The sequence below is a fragment of the Arachis hypogaea genome, chromosome 18 (assembly GCF_003086295.3).
Source record: "Arachis hypogaea cultivar Tifrunner chromosome 18, arahy.Tifrunner.gnm2.J5K5, whole genome shotgun sequence".
NCBI classification, from domain to species: domain Eukaryota; kingdom Viridiplantae; phylum Streptophyta; class Magnoliopsida; order Fabales; family Fabaceae; genus Arachis; species Arachis hypogaea.
The window spans coordinates 79,554,129-79,570,049 of record NC_092053.1 but is presented as its reverse complement, the minus strand read 5'-3'; the positions used below and the strand labels follow the sequence as shown (position 1 = coordinate 79,570,049).

The 15,921-nt window shown below is 39.7% G+C and overlaps 1 non-coding gene across 1 annotated transcript; it reads left to right on the top strand.

Annotated features, from left to right (window-relative positions):
* The first annotated feature begins 868 nt into the window (after positions 1 to 868).
* On the top strand, positions 869 to 975 carry LOC112774282 (small nucleolar RNA R71). The gene has a single exon (XR_003188777.1). It is a non-coding gene; the product is annotated as a small nucleolar RNA R71 (small nucleolar RNA).
* Positions 976 to 15,921: the final 14,946 nt, after the last annotated feature.

Genomic DNA, 15,921 nt, shown 5'->3' with positions numbered 1-15,921 from the left:
CATCTTGCAATCTTCCCATCTTACTTTCTTTGTTTCACCTCTCAGATTCTTCTCTGTGTCACTTGGGAATCCATCTATGGGTTTGGGAATTTGCTCAGAGAGATACCCCACTTGAGATTCCAACCTCTTGATTGTGTCTCCCTGGTTCTTGAAACTGGCTGGCACTTCCTCCTTGAACACCTTGTTGTCTTGAATCTCCTTGCCTATGCCTTCAAGTAGATTCTCAATCCTTGAGAGTCTGTCATCAAATGATTGTAGATCATGATTAGAGGTGGAAGGATGAGGTAAGTTATTTTGGTTTTGATATGGATGTGGAGAGGTATTGTTATTGGGGTGTTGATATGGTCTAGATGTGAAATGTTGGTGGCTTACATTGTTGGGATTTTGGCGTCTTTGATCAAGGCTTTGGTCTTGTTGATTTCCCCACCCAAAGTTTGGGTGATTCCTCCATCCAGGGTTGTAGGTTTTGGAGTATGGATCATGGTTTTGCCTAGGTGAATTCTCAATGTAGTTGGCTTGCTCCTGACTACCCTCTGTTTCTTCACTCACTCCTTCTTGGTTTGTTGATGAAGCGGAGATTGCTGCTACTTGGTTCCTCTCCATCTTCTTGGTGAGGTCAGCCAGCTGCTGGGTAATGAGCTTGTTTTGGGCCAGCAGAGCATCTACATTGTTTAGCTCCATTACTCCTCTTGTGTTCCCTCTTTCGAAAGCATAGAAGTAGTCGTTCTCTGCTACAGTTTCAATGACATCTATGGCCTCCTCAATGGTCTTCTTCTTGTTCAAAGATCCTCCGGATGAATGGTCTACGGCCTTCTTTGACTCATAAGAGAGCCCTTCATAGAAAATGTGCAGCTGCACCCATTCATTGAACATATCTGGTGGGCACCTCCTTGTTAGGTCTTTAAACCTCTCCCATGCTTCATATAGAGTCTCACCATCTTGTTGCCTGAAAGTTTGGACCTCAGCTCTCAGCCTATTGATTCGTTGAGGGGGGTAAAATCTTGCTAAGAATTTGTTCACCACATCTTCCCAAGTTGTCAAGCTCTCCTTTGGGAAAGACTCCAGCCACTTGGGTGCCTTATCCTTGAGTGAGAATGGAAATAAGAGCAGTCTATAGGCGTCAGGATGAACACCATTAGACTTCACTGTGTCACATATTCTCAGGAAGGTGGTTAGATGTTGATTGGGGTCTTCTTGGACACTTCCTCCGAACAAATAGTTGTTCTGAACAAGGGTGATAAGCTGTGGTTTTAGTTCAAAATTATTGGCATGGATGGTTGGCTTTTGAATGCTACTTCCATAGTTTCCTGGGTTTGGATTGATGTAAGAGCCTAAAACTCTTCTATCCTCCTCAGCATGATTTGCTCGTCCTCTTCCGCCATGGTTGTGAGCTTCGTCTTCACGATGGTTTTCCATGTTTTCTTCCATGTTTGGTTCAAAGTATTCCTCAAAGTGTTCCTCTTCTTCTTCAGCACCAACTACACATTTTTCTCTTGCCTCCCTTCTTAGTCTAAGGAAGGTTCTCTCAGGTTCAGAATCAAAGGAAGTTGAAGCCCCGCTTCTTCTCCCTGTCATACAACCAACAAGTACAAGCAAAGAGAATAGGTGCAGAAAGTATATCTGTCAGAATTACTGTTAGTGTGAGTGATGCAATATATCAAACAGTTAGTGGATTAGTGAAATGAATGGTAAATAACAAAGAAAAAGTAGGGGGAAGGAAAAAAATTAACTAAAACAAAAATTAAATGACTCAAACAGAAAATTAAATCAAACAAAAATAAAATGCTCAATCTAGTTATCCTCCAATTTAATCATTGTTGATGCACAATCAATCCCCAGCAACAGCGCCATAAACTTGATGCACGGAAAACTTGTCTCATAACAAATTTCCTTCGGCAAGTGTACCGAATTTGTCGTCAAGTAAAAACTCACAATAGAGTGAGGTTGAATCCCACAGGGATTGATTGATCAAGCAACTTTAATCAGAGGAATGTTCTAGTTGAGCGAATCCAGAATTTGAGTTGAGAATTGTAGAAAATAAAATGGCGGGAAGGTAAATGGCAGAAAAAGTAAATGCTAGAATTAAAGAACTGAAAGTAAATGACTGAAAGTAAATTGCAGAATTGTAAATGGGAATGGGGGAATTGCTCATAAAAGTAAGTAACAGAAATTAAAGAGAATGGGTAAGATCAGAAATGGGGGGTTCATTGGGCTTAGGAGATGTTGCATTCTCCGGATCAATTTCATTTTCATCTCTTCCTCAATCAATGCACTCATTGATCTCCTTGGCAATCTTAAGTGATTGAATTACAATTTCTTGTAATTCAATCTTTTAAATCTTGATCAATAGCCAATTCCTTGGTCAATTGCTCATGAGAAGAGATGAAGTATGGTCACTGATTATACCACATGCATTTCCCAAATCAAGTGTTGCGAGGATTATAGTCACATATCCATCTAAACCCAATTTGGTCCAGCATGAGAAAGCATTTCTAGCATGATCTCTTCATTCCTCTTTCAAGGTTCAGAAGAAATCCAAGTATGAATAGCTTCTTTTCCAAGATAACTACCCAGTTGGATGAAGATCGAAAGCTTTCAAGTAAAATCAAGAGAAAAGATAGAAGAAGAATAATGAAAACTAGTATTGATCCATCAAATTACAACAGAGCTCCCTAACCCAATGAAAGGGGTTTAGTTGTTCATAGCTCTGGAAAATGAAAACAAAGATGGAGAATACATAATGAAAACTAGAAGTGCAGAAGAAGTAAATACAGAGAGTAGTTCTATGCTAAGAGGCTCCCTATAATTTCTAACTCCCAATTTAATTCAAAGCTACTCCTATATATACTACTCTTCTGTTCTTCTAGTTGGCTCTTCAAGTCTTGGGTATGGGTCTTTGGATCTTGAGTTTGAAGCAGTTCTCTTCTTCATTGGGCTTGGCTTTACTTGCAGAGAGAAAGTGTGAAGTGGGCAGAGACTTTAGCTCAGGACGTTAGTGGTGTTAACGTTCAGTGAAAATATGGGTTCAATAACGTTAGTGACAATCACCTTTTTCACTAACGTTCCTCACCCAAGTAAGAGCCACGTTATCTTCAATGTTAGTGGCACAAACGTTGCCACTAACGTTGCCTCTTTGTCCTTCGCACACGTTATTGGGACTTGCCTTTCCCAATAACGTTGAGAAGTCTCCCCCTTCCCTACGTTAGAGTCCACGTTAACTTAGTTAACGTTGCTCTTTTAACGTAGGCTTGCCAACCTTCGAGAACGTTAGTGACACTTACCATTGTCACTAACGTTGATGCACGGAAAACTTGTCTCTCAACAAATCTCCCTTCGGCAAGTGTACCGTATTGTCGTCAAGTAAAACTCACAATAGAGTGAGGTCGAATCCCACAGAGATTAACAGATTAAGCAATCAATGGTTAATTGATTATCCTAGTTAGACGAATCAGATTGGAGTGATAAGCAACAAGGAAATGTAAATTGACAGAAAAGTAAAGAAAGCAATAAAGTGCAGAAAAGTAAAATGGCAAGAAAAGTAAATGTAAGAACTAAAAATAAAATGAACATTGGGATCAAGAGATATTGCAATCCTCCGGATCAAGTTCATTCTCATCTCTTCCTCAATCAATGCACTCATTGATCTCCTTGGCAATCTTAAGTGATCAAATTACAATTTCTTGTAATTCAATCTCTCAAATCTTGATCAATAGCCAATTTCTTCGTCAATAGCTCATGAGAAGAGATGAAGTATGGTCACTGATTATACCACATGCATTTCCCAAATCAGGTATTGAGAGGATTATAGTCACATATCTATCCAAACCCAATTTGGTCCAGCATGAGAAAGCCTTTCTAGCTTGATCTCTTCATTCCTCTTTCAAGGTTCAGAAGAGATCCAAGTGTGAATAGTTTCTTTTCCAAGATAACTACCCAATTGGATGAAGATCGAAAGCTTTCAAGTAAAATCAAGAAGAAAGAAAGAAGAAGAAGAATAAGAACTACACTTAATCCATTGAATCATAATAGAGCTTTCTAACCCAATGTAAAGAGTTAGTTGATCATTGCTCTACAAAAATAGAAAAGAAAGAAAGTGCAGAAAAATAAAGATGAAGATAAAAACTGAAAATAAAACTTCAAATTCATAAATGAAAATTACAACTAAAAGAAAGAGAAGGAAAAGTGTGTGAAGGAAGGGAGTCCGAAGACCCCTCTTCAATCCCCTATTCCAAAATTCCCCCTCTGTAGAATGCTTTCAATGTAAAGACTAAGGCCTTTATATAGGCTTTCCTAAATTACAAAATGAAATTAAAAGCAAATTACAATTAAATGAAAATTCCTATTCTAGATGCTTCTTGTGGCCTTGATTGGTTGAGAATTGTGGGCCTGCTTGCTTGAGCTTGGAAGTGGACTTGAGAGAGAAGTGAGTTAAGTTGAGGTCCAGGTGCTAAAGTTAGTGCTAAAGTTAGCCACACTAACGCTACAAGTGTGGCGTTAGTGCTAAAGTTATTGTGGCTAACATTGCACTTGCTGCCCAGTTGGTGTTTTTGGGGCTTAAAAGATGCCTCTTGTTTGTGCTCAAATTTCATGCCCACTATAAAGTATTATATATCGTTGGAAAGCTTTGAATGTCAGCTTTCTAACGCAACTAGAATCACCTCAATTGGACCTCTTTAGCTCAAGTTATGCTCCTTTGAAGTGGACATGGTCGCTGGCATATATGCCAACGTTACTGGAAATGTTGATTGCCAATAACGCTAGCGATTTTCCTGTTTCTGAAGCTCAAACTTAGTGACCACACATACTAGTATATATTGTTGGAAAGCCCTGGATGTCTACTTTCCAATGCTTTTTGAAGCGCATCATTTGGAGCTCTACAACTCGAGTTATACTTCTTGGAAGGTGAAGAGGTCAGTTGGCCAAAATACAGGCTGATACCATGTTCATCATTGCACTTTCGGGGCAGGTTTTCTCCCTCAAATTTAGTGTCAACCATGTAGTGCCATATATTCTTGGAAAGCTCTAGAATCCTACTTTCCAATGCCACTGGAATCACCTCATTTGGAGATTTTTGGCTCAAGTTATGCATGTTTGAAGAAGGCATGGTCAGGCTGCCAGGTGGGACTTTTGCCCACGTTAACTACCACGTTAACTAAGTTAACGTGGGAGTTAACGTGGCCCTTTGTGGCTTGTGTTGGCAATGTTAGTGACAATGTTTGGTGTCACTAACGTTGTCGACAACTTCTCTTCCTCACGTTAACTTCCACGTTAACTAGGTTAACGTGGGAGTTAACGTGGCTTAGTGGGGGCTTGTGTGCTTCCAACGTTAGTGACAATGTTGGGTGTCACTAACGTTGTCGACCATCTTGTTTCTTCACGTTAGCTTCCACGTTAACTAGGTTAACGTGGGAGTTAATGTGGCTTAATGTGCTTTGGCCAACGTTAGTGATAATGTTGAGTGTCACTAACGTTGGCTTTCCCCCTTTTCTTCTTAACGTTAGAGACCACGTTAACTAAGTTAACGTGGACTCTAACATGGCCACTCATGATCTTGGTCCAACGTTAGTGATAATGTTAAGTGTCACTAACGTTGGCTCCATTTCCTTTCTTCAAAGTTAATGCCACTAACTTTTCTCACTAACGTTGTGGCTTTCCTTCCTTCCACGTTAGTGCTCACGTTAGTGTAACTAACGTAGCCACTAACGTGGCTTCTTCTCTTCTTCTTTTGGCTTGAAATCAATCAAACAAAGTGCATCAAAGTCTTGCTCTTAATCATGAAATCATGCATCATCCAATTTATCATATAATTCATGCAAAATTCTCATGAAATAATTCAAAATTCACAATGTTTGCTTGAATCAAGATGTAAGTGAATATCTACCCAAAACTAGCTTATTTCCTAAGAAAATGCATGAAACTACCTTAAAAACAGTAAAGAAAAGGTCAGTGAAACTGGCCAAAATGCCCTGGCATCACAACACCAAACTTAAAGCTTGCTTGTCCCTAAGCAAGTACTGGAACAAGAGAATGATGAATGGAATGCCAAGAGAAATGAGTCATTCTTGTGGAAATCATGTCCCTGGTTTTATGGTGTTTTCATGCATAGCAACTTAGGTTCATTCCTGGCTTTCAGACCTTTATCATGTCCTAGAATGCTCACTGTGATTGCATCCCATGAGACTTTTATTCATTGATCTTTTTGTTGTCATTTCAGGGCTTATTTGTGTTCTTCAAGCTAAGTGCTCTGTAAGGGGGCAACTCTTTAAAATAAGCTTTCAGCCAACACTCCCGAACCAGTTGGTTCAAGGTGCTAGGTGTTGAAGCACCCCTAAGGACTTACTTGCTCAAGTCTCTCCCCCATACATACACACCACAGGCATATGATTTTTTTATTTTCTTTTCTTGAGACCTTGGTCTCCAGCACCTCTTTGGGTTACTAAATGCTCTGTAGTGAGGGTTACTCTTGATAGTGGACTTTCAGCTGATAATCCCGAGTTAGTTAACCCAAGTTACCAAGTGATAAGGCACCCCTAAGAGCTTATTCATCCAAGTAGATCCCTCACACAGGAGCACCACAAACACATGCCTCAAGATTAAAACCATTGGTGCCTAGCCTTATTGCTTACTCTTTTTCTTTTATTTTTCAACCTTTATTGTTCTTTCCCTTTTTCTTATTAGGATCTTCTTATTTAGCTAGTCTCATGGGGTGTTTCTCAAGCATAGTATTCATGACAGATAGTTGTCCTCCCACCTTCTGGTTGAACCAACTTAGCTAACTTATGACCACACCATAAACTCATGAACTTACTCCATAGTATGAACTCTACTCTGGTCTTTAAAAACACTCATTCTCTTTTCATTTGATTCAAAGGGACAAGCATACTAGTAAGCAAAGTAAGGATGCAGTAATGACATTCAGACTAGAAAACACAGCCTTAATCAATAAAAAGTTTAAAAGACAGAACTGACATGCTTATTCACAAGGAGAAAGCACACATACATACAAAGAACATAGAAGACAATCATGCAAATTAAAGTGCTGGAAATAAGTAAGAGGAGAAAGGAACTTTACCACCTTGTATTTTATCTTCATTGTTGTTGCCCTTTTCCTCCTATTCTTCCCCTTCCCACACCAGACATAGAATGATTGCTTATACTCAAGCAACAATTAAAACAGTGGTGACAGGGTTTATGATGGATCATGAATGTCTTAAAATAAAGTGTGAGTATGCATGTGTTTCAGCAAGCAAGATTATGGATCACAATAAAAGCACAAGAAGTAAAACAGAGACAATGTGATTGCATTAATAAGTGGTGTTGGCATGGTACTTTGCATGAAAGTTAAGTGGCAACACCAAACTTAGTGTGCCACTGTCAATTTAGAATGTTGCAAGTACCCAGTGAAGATTGAAAATCAAATTGTTGCATGGCAACACCAAACTTAGAGTGCAATCATATGCCAAATTATTGAAAGTAAACTAAGCAAAGCAAGAAAATGTTACCTACGGTTGGGTTGCCTCCCAACAAGCGCTCTTTTTAATGTCATTAGCTTGACATGTTGTTCACGACTTTCTTCCTCTTCTTCCAGTTTGTTAAGAGGAATGACCTCAAGAGGAAAGAGGAGCCAGTTAATGCCCCTTGTTTTGAGTGCCTCTCCCCAGCAAGCCTTCTTCTGTTGTTAGCTTGAGTAAACTTGCTTGTTGGGGTGGGGGTGGGATGGCTTTTGGTTGACCTTTTCTTCTTCATGAATATTGTCCTTCTTTTCTTGGTCACCATCCTTTTGTTAGTGTTCATGTTGATTGCCTTTACCACCTTGATTTCAGGATTTGGGTATTGTATGATAGGTGGAGCATCCTCTTCATCAAGAACTTCTTGAATTGGTGGTTCAATGAACTCACCTTCTATGCAACTCTCTGTTTCATTGGAGTGTGGGCTCCCTTGATTGACTTCCTCATTTATTCTTGATCTTTGAATGAACTCCTCTGTTTCTGGAGAGAGTGAAGTGGTCTCTCTTTGTGCTCTCAGCTCTTCAATGAATTGTTCTTCAGAATAGAGTTGTGCATTCTGTCTCAATTTTTCATCATGGTCCCTTCTTGCTATTTTCTCCTCTTCATTTGTCTTTATTATTTCTTCAAGGAGGAGCTCTATCCTAACGAGTCTCTCTTCTTCTCTACTTCTTTTGAGTTCTTTCATGAAGAGTTCCATCCTAGCAAGTCTATCTAAAGGTGGTTGGGTAGGTTGTAATGGTTGGGCGGGGTTGGTTTGTGAATGGAATTGGTTGTTTTGTGGTTGTGTGTTCTGAAAGTGGTATGACTCTTGTGGGTAGTGGATTGAGTTTTGTGGATGGTGAAATGAATTGTATGGATTTTGGATAGACTTTTGTGCTGAGGCATACTCAAATGATGAAGGATTTAGGCATGTGAAACTTGGAGGTGAGGTTGTATAATTGAGAGGTGATGGCTCTTGATGAATGGGGTATGAATGAGTAAAATCTCTTTGATTATGATCTTCCCAGGCACAGCTTGAGTAGTGATCAAAGTCATCAAAATATGGACCATTTTGTGACCCTGGGAAGCACCCCATTTCATGTTCTTGATACTCCCACCCACCATGAGCATAGTAAAGTGAATCATTCTGTGGTGGTGGCGAGTTTCCCATGAAATTTGATTGACAAAAATATGATGGATGCTCCTTTCTTTCCTGCAGAAAGCTCTGTCTCAAACAATAATCACCAAAAGAAATTGGAATCTCCATTGTCACATATGAGGAAATTTCCAGTGAGGCAATATCACAAACAGTTAGTTAGCAAGAGAAAATAAAGAAATAAAAGAAAATAAAGACAAAAGAAAAGTGTCTAATCTAGTAAATTAATCAACCGGTAGTTTGTTAATCACAATTAATCCCAGGCAACGGTGCCATAAACTTGATGCACGGAAAACTTGTCTCTCAACAAATCTCCCTTCGGCAAGTGTACCGAATTGTCGTCAAGTAAAACTCACAATAGAGTGAGGTCGAATCCCACAGAGATTAACAGATTAAGCAATCAATGGTTAATTGATTATCCTAGTTAGACGAATCAGATTGGAGTGATAAGCAACAAGGAAATGTAAATTGACAGAAAAGTAAAGAAAGCAATAAAGTGCAGAAAAGTAAAATGGCAAGAAAAGTAAATGTAAGAACTAAAAATAAAATGAACATTGGGATCAAGAGATATTGCAATCCTCCGGATCAAGTTCATTCTCATCTCTTCCTCAATCAATGCACTCATTGATCTCCTTGGCAATCTTAAGTGATCGAATTACAATTTCTTGTAATTCAATCTCTCAAATCTTGATCAATAGCCAATTCCTTGGTCAATAGCTCATGAGAAGAGATGAAGTATGGTCACTGATTATACCACATGCATTTCCCAAATCAGGTATTGAGAGGATTATAGTTACATATCCATCCAAACCCAATTTGGTCCAGCATGAGAAAGCCTTTCTAGCTTGATCTCTTCATTCCTCTTTCAAGGTTCAGAAGAGATCCAAGTGTGAATAGTTTCTTTTCCAAGATAACTACCCAATTGGACGAAGATCGAAAGCTTTCAAGTAAAATCAAGAAGAAAGAAAGAAGAAGAAGAATAAGAACTACACTTAATCCATTGAATCACAATAGAGCTCTCTAACCCAATGTAAAGAGTTAGTTGATCATTGCTCTACAAAAATAGAAAAGAAAGAAAGTGCAGAAAAGTAAAGATGAAGATAAAAACTGAAAATAAAACTTCAAATTCATAAATGAAAATTACAATTAAAAGAAAGAGAAGGAAAAGTGTGTGAGGGAAGGGAGTCCGAAGACCCCTCTTCAATCCCCTATTCCAGAATTCTCCCTCTGTATCAGAATGCTTTCAATGTAAAGACTAAGGCCTTTATATAGGCTTTCCTAAATTACAAAATGAAATTAAAAGCAAATTACAATTAAATGAAAATTCCTATTCTAGATGCTTCTTGTGGCCTTGATTGGTTGAGAATTGTGGGCCTGCTTGCTTGAGCTTGGAAGTGGACTTGAGAGAGAAGTGAGTTAAGTTGAGGTCCAGGTGCTAAAGTTAGTGCTAAAGTTAGCCACACTAACGCTACAAGTGTGGCATTAGTGCTAAAGTTATTGTGGCTAACGTTGCACTTGCTGCCCAGTTGGTGTTTTTAGGGCTAAAAAGATGCCTCTTGTTTGTACTCAAATTCCATGCCCACTATAAAGTATTATATATCGTTCGAAAGCTTTAAATGTCAGCTTTCTAACGCAACTGGAATCACCTCAATTGGTCCTCTGTAGCTCAAGTTATACTCCTTTGAAGTGGACATGGTCGCTGGCATATATGCCAACGTTACTGGAAATGTTGATTGCCAATAACGCTAGCGATTTTCCTGTTTCTGAAGCTCAAAATTAGTGTCCACCCCATACTATTATATATTGTTAGAAATTCCTGGATGTCTACTTTTCAATGCCATTGGAAGCGCATCATTTGGAGCTCTACAACTCGAGTTATACTTCTTAGAAGGTGAAGAGGTCAGTTGGCCAAAATACAGGCTGATACCATGTTCATCCTTGCACTTTTGGGGCAGGTTTTCTCCCTCAAATTTAGTGTCAAACATGTAGTGCCATATATGCTTGAAAAGCTCTGGAATCCTACTTTTCAATGCCACTGGAATCACCTCATTTGGAGCTTTGTGGCTCAAGTTATGCGTATTTGAAGAAGGCATGGTCAGGCTGCCAGGTGGGACTTTTGCCCACGTTAAAACGTGGTAGTTAACGTGGCCCTTTGTGGCTTGTGTTGGCAACGTTAGTGACAATGTTTGGTGTCACTAACGTTGTCGACAACTTCTCTTCCTCACGTTAACTTCCACGTTAACTAGGTTAACGTGGGAGTTAACGTGGCTTAGTGGGGGCTTGTGTGCTTCCAACGTTAGTGACAATGTTGGGTGTCACTAACGTTGTCGACCATCTTGTTTCTTCACGTTAGCTTCCACGTTAACTAGGTTAACGTGGGAGTTAACGTGGCTTAATGTGCTTTGGCCAACGTTAGTGACAATGTTGAGTGTCACTAACGTTGGCTTTCCCCTTTTTCTTCTTAACATTAGAGACCACGTTAACTAAGTTAACGTGGACTCTAACGTGGCCACTCATGATCTTGGTCCAACGTTAGTGATAATGTTAAGTGTCACTAACGTTGGCTCCATTTCCTTTCTTCAAAGTTAATGCCACTAACTTTTCTCACTAACGTTGTGGCTTTCCTTCCTTCCACGTTATTGCTCACGTTAGTGTAACTAATGTAGCCACTAACGTGGCTTATTCTCTTATTCTTTTGGCCTGAAATCAATGAAACAAAGAGCATCAAAGTCTTGCTTTTAATCATGGAATCATGCATTATCCAATTTATCATATAATTCATGCAAAATTCTCATGAAACAATTCAAAATTCACAATGTTTGCTTGAATCAAGATGTAAGTGAATATCTACCCAAAATTAGCTTATTTCCTAAGAAAATGCATGAAACTACCTTAAAAACAGTAAAGAAAAGGTCAGTGAAACTGGCCAAAATGCCCTGGCATCAAACGTTCCAATGTGCCCCTATTTCTCACGTTAGAGTCCACGTTAACTAGGTTAACGTGGCTTCTAACGTGGCCATGCTAGCCATCTCCAACGTTAGTGACAAAGTTGAGTGTCACTAATGTTGGCTCATCATTCCCTTATCCACGTTAGCTTCCATGTTAACTAAGTTAACGTGGGAGTTAACGTGGCTCATAGTGGCTTATCTGGGCTAATTCCAACGTTAGTGACAATGTTTGGTGTCACTAACATTGGCGATCACTTCTCTTCTTCACGTTAACTCCCAAGTTAACTTAGTTAAGTTAACGTGGCTTATTGGGGCTTGTGTGGGTTCCTTCCAACGTTAGTGACAATGTTTGGTGTCACTAACGTTGTCGACCACTTTGTCTCCTCACGTTAGCTTCCACGTTAACTAGGTTAACGTGGAAGTTAACGTGGCTTATTGTGACTTGGCCAACGTTAGTGACAAAGTTGAATGTCACTAACGTTGGCTTCCCCTTTACTTCTTAACGTTAGAGGCCACGTTAACTAAGTTAACGTGGCAACTAACGTGGCCACTTATGAGCTTGGTCCAATCGTTAGTGATAATGTTAAGTGTCACTAACGTTGGCTCCATTTCCTTTCTTCCACGTTAGAGTTCACGTTAACTTAGTTAACGTGACTCTTAACGTGGGCAATGATGGCTTCGAGAGCGTTATTGGCAATTACTTTTCTCATTAACTTTGCAAGTTACTCCCATTCCATGTTAGTGTTAACGTTAGTGTAACTAACGTAGCCACTAATGTGGTTCTTCTTTGCTTCCTTTGTCCTGAAATCAAGCAATAAAGTGCATCAAAGTTCTAGTCCAAGTCATGGAAAATGCAACATCCAATTTGTCCTTAAATTCATGCAAAATCCTCATGAAATCATGTAAAATGCACAATGTATGCTTGAATCAAGATGTAAGTGAATATCTACCCAAAACTAGGTTATTTCCTAAGGAAATGCATGAAACTACCATAAAAACAGTAAAGAAACGGTCAGTGAAATTGGCCAAAATGCCCTGGCATCAAAACATGGAGAATAAGCATGAAAAGCTTCATCCTATTCTCTCTATACAGAGTCAAGCAGAACCCCCACATTCAAACTCTAATTTTGGTGTTGGGAAGCCACAATTAAGCTCTAAGTCTTTGTGAAGCTCTCTAAGAGCTCACTGTCAAGCTATTGACATTAAAGAAGCGCTTATTGGGAGGCAACCAAATCTTATTTTTCTATGTTAATTACTTTTTCATTTTATTTTCCACTGTTATTTTATGTTTTCTTTAGGTTGATGAGCATGTGAAGTCATAAAAATAGCTGCAAAATTAAAGCGGAATCAAAAACAGCGTCAAAAATAGCACACCCTGGAGGACAGGCTTACTGGCGTTTAAACGCCAGTAAAGATAGTAGAATGGGCGTTTAACGCCCAGTCTAGCAGCATTCTGGGTGTTAAACGCCAGAATTGGCAGACAGACTGGTGTTTAACGCCAGAAAAGGGTGTCTGGCTGGCGTTAAACGCTAGAATTGGCAGACAGACTGGCGTTTAACGCCAGAAAAGGGTGTCTGGCTGGCATTAAACGCCAAAAAGGGGGCATCAGCCTAGCGTTTAATGCCAGGAAAGGCAGCAGAGCTAGCGTTAAATACCAGAAATGGCACACAGAGGGCGTTTAAACGCCAGAAAGGTGCAGTGAGCAAAATTCCTTGACACCTCAGGATTTGTGGACCCCACAGGATCACCACCTACCCCAACTCACTCTCTCTCATCTTCACACCTCTCCATAACACTCTTTCCCAAATACCATTGACCAATCACATCAATACCTATTCCCCAAATACCATTCACCTATCAAGTCTTACCCTCTTTCGCATAATCTCTTCACCACTCACATCCATCCACTATTCCCCAAAAACCCATCATAAAACCCCACCTGCCTCACCATTCAGATTCAAAATATTTCCCTCCCAAACCCAACCCACTCTTACACAAATTCCCTCTCTCTATTACCCTATAAATACCCCTCCTTACCACCTTCAATTTCACACATCATAAACACTTAAACCCCCCTGGCCGAATTCAAACACCCCCTCTATCTCCTCCATTTCTTCTTCTTCTTCTCCTCCTTTCTTTTCTTTTTTTTTTGCTCAAGGACGAGCAAAACTTTTAAGTTTGGTGTGGGAAAAAGCTCTGCTTTTTGTTTTTCCATAACCATTAATGGCACCTAAGGCCGGAGAAATCTCTAGAAAGAGAAAAGGGAAGGCTGTCGCTTCCACCTCAAAGTCATCGGAGATGGAGAGATTCATCTCAAAGGTTCATCAAGACCACTTCTATGAAGTTGTAGCCAAGAAATGGGTGATCCCCGAAGTCCCCTTCATGCTCAAAAAGAGTGAATATCCGGAGATCCGATGTGAGGTTCGGAGAAGAGGTTGGGAAGCTCTCACCAATCGCATCCAACAAGTTGGAATCTTAATAGTTCAAGAGTTCTATGCTAATGCATGGATCACTAAGAACCATGATCAAAGTATGAACCCGAATCCAAAGAATTGGCTCACAATGGTTCGAGGAAAATACTTGGATTTCAGTCCGAAAACTGTGAGGTTGGCATTCAACTTGCCAATGATGCAAGGAGATCCTCATCCTTTCACTAGAAGGGTCAACTTTGATCAAAGGTTGGACCAAGTCCTCATGGACATCTGTGTGGAAAGAGCTCAATGGAAAAGAGACTCCAAAGGTAAGCCAGTTCAACTGAGAAGGCTTGACTTTAAGCCTGTGGCTAGAAGATAGTTAGAGTTCATCCAACACTCTATCATTTCTACTAGCAACCAGTCTGAAGTTATAGTGGACTGAGCTATCATGATCCATAGTATCATGAATGGAGAGGAAGTAGAAGTTCATGAGATTATACCTCTAGAACTATAAAAGGTGGCGGACAAGCCCTTCACTTTGGCAAGGTTAGCCTTCCCTCATCTCATCTGTAACCTATGCAATTCAGCTGGAATTGTCATAGAGGAAGACATCCTCACTGAAGAGGACAAGCCCATCATTAAAAAGAGGATGGAGCAAACAAGAGAGGCCACTCATGAACCTTGATAAACCACTATTTTATGGTTTATATTGTGTTTAATTGTATGGTTTTATCATGATCCTTACCCACTTATTCATTAAATTAGCATGAAATTATAATCCCTTCCTGAACTTATAACATGTTTGAAAACTGCTTCCTAGAGACTTTAATTATGTATTTTTAATTCTCCTTTATTCCATTCGATTCCGTGATCTGTGTGTTGAGTGTTTCAGACTTTATAGGGCATGAATGAGTTGGAGATTGGAAATGAAGCTAGCAAAAATGGAAGGAACACAAGAATTTGAGGAGATAACTAGCGAGAAGTGACGCGGTTGCATGGCTCACGCGACCGCGCGAAGGAGAGCAAATCGTAGTGACGCGGCCGCATGGCTCACGCGGCTGCGCGGATTGGAAAAGCTCAGGCGACGCGGTAGCGTGGACGACGCGAACGCGTGGCCAGGAAAAGCGCGAATGACGCGTCCGCATGGATGACGCGATCGCGTGACATGTGCGATCTGCATAATCTGTAGACTTCGCTGGGGGCGATTTTGGACCTTATTTCGACCCAGTTTTCGGCCCAGAACAGCAGACTAGAGCCAGAGAATATGCAGAAACAAAAGAGAACATTCATTCTACACAGTTTACAGCTTTAGATCTAGGTTTTCCTCCTCTAGGTTTTTCTCTCTAGGTTTTAGAATTTTAATTTTGGAATTGATCTTAGCATTGGAACATTGAGAAGAGTTATTTTTCCTCATCAAGACCTCGTCATTCTAGTTCGTTCTCTTAACTTGGTTTTATTCTTCCATGTTCTTTGCTTTGTTCAATTTTGTCATTTGAATACTTTCATGATTATTTGATACAAGGATTATTTCTTCCATTTTAATTTATTTTTCCATTCCAATAATCATGTCTTCTTTTAATTCCCTTTCATGTGTTATGGATTTGTTATTTACAATGAGTGAGTAGTTCCCTCACTTGATGGGGAGTTGATTGAAAGGAACTCTTGAGTTAGAAGGATTGAAAGAAAAATTGTAATTGGGTTAACTATTGGATTGTTATCTAATCACTAACACCAATCCCTTTGAACTAAGTGGGTTGCAACTCGTGAACAGATCTAGCATTCCAACTTGTTTGATTTTCCTTTACCTAGTAAAGGATAACTACACGGAACAACCATTAATTATAAATTAATCTTGAAATCATCCCATCAATAATAGAGATTCCAACTAATCAACTCCCAGTCAAGGCTTTTATTCA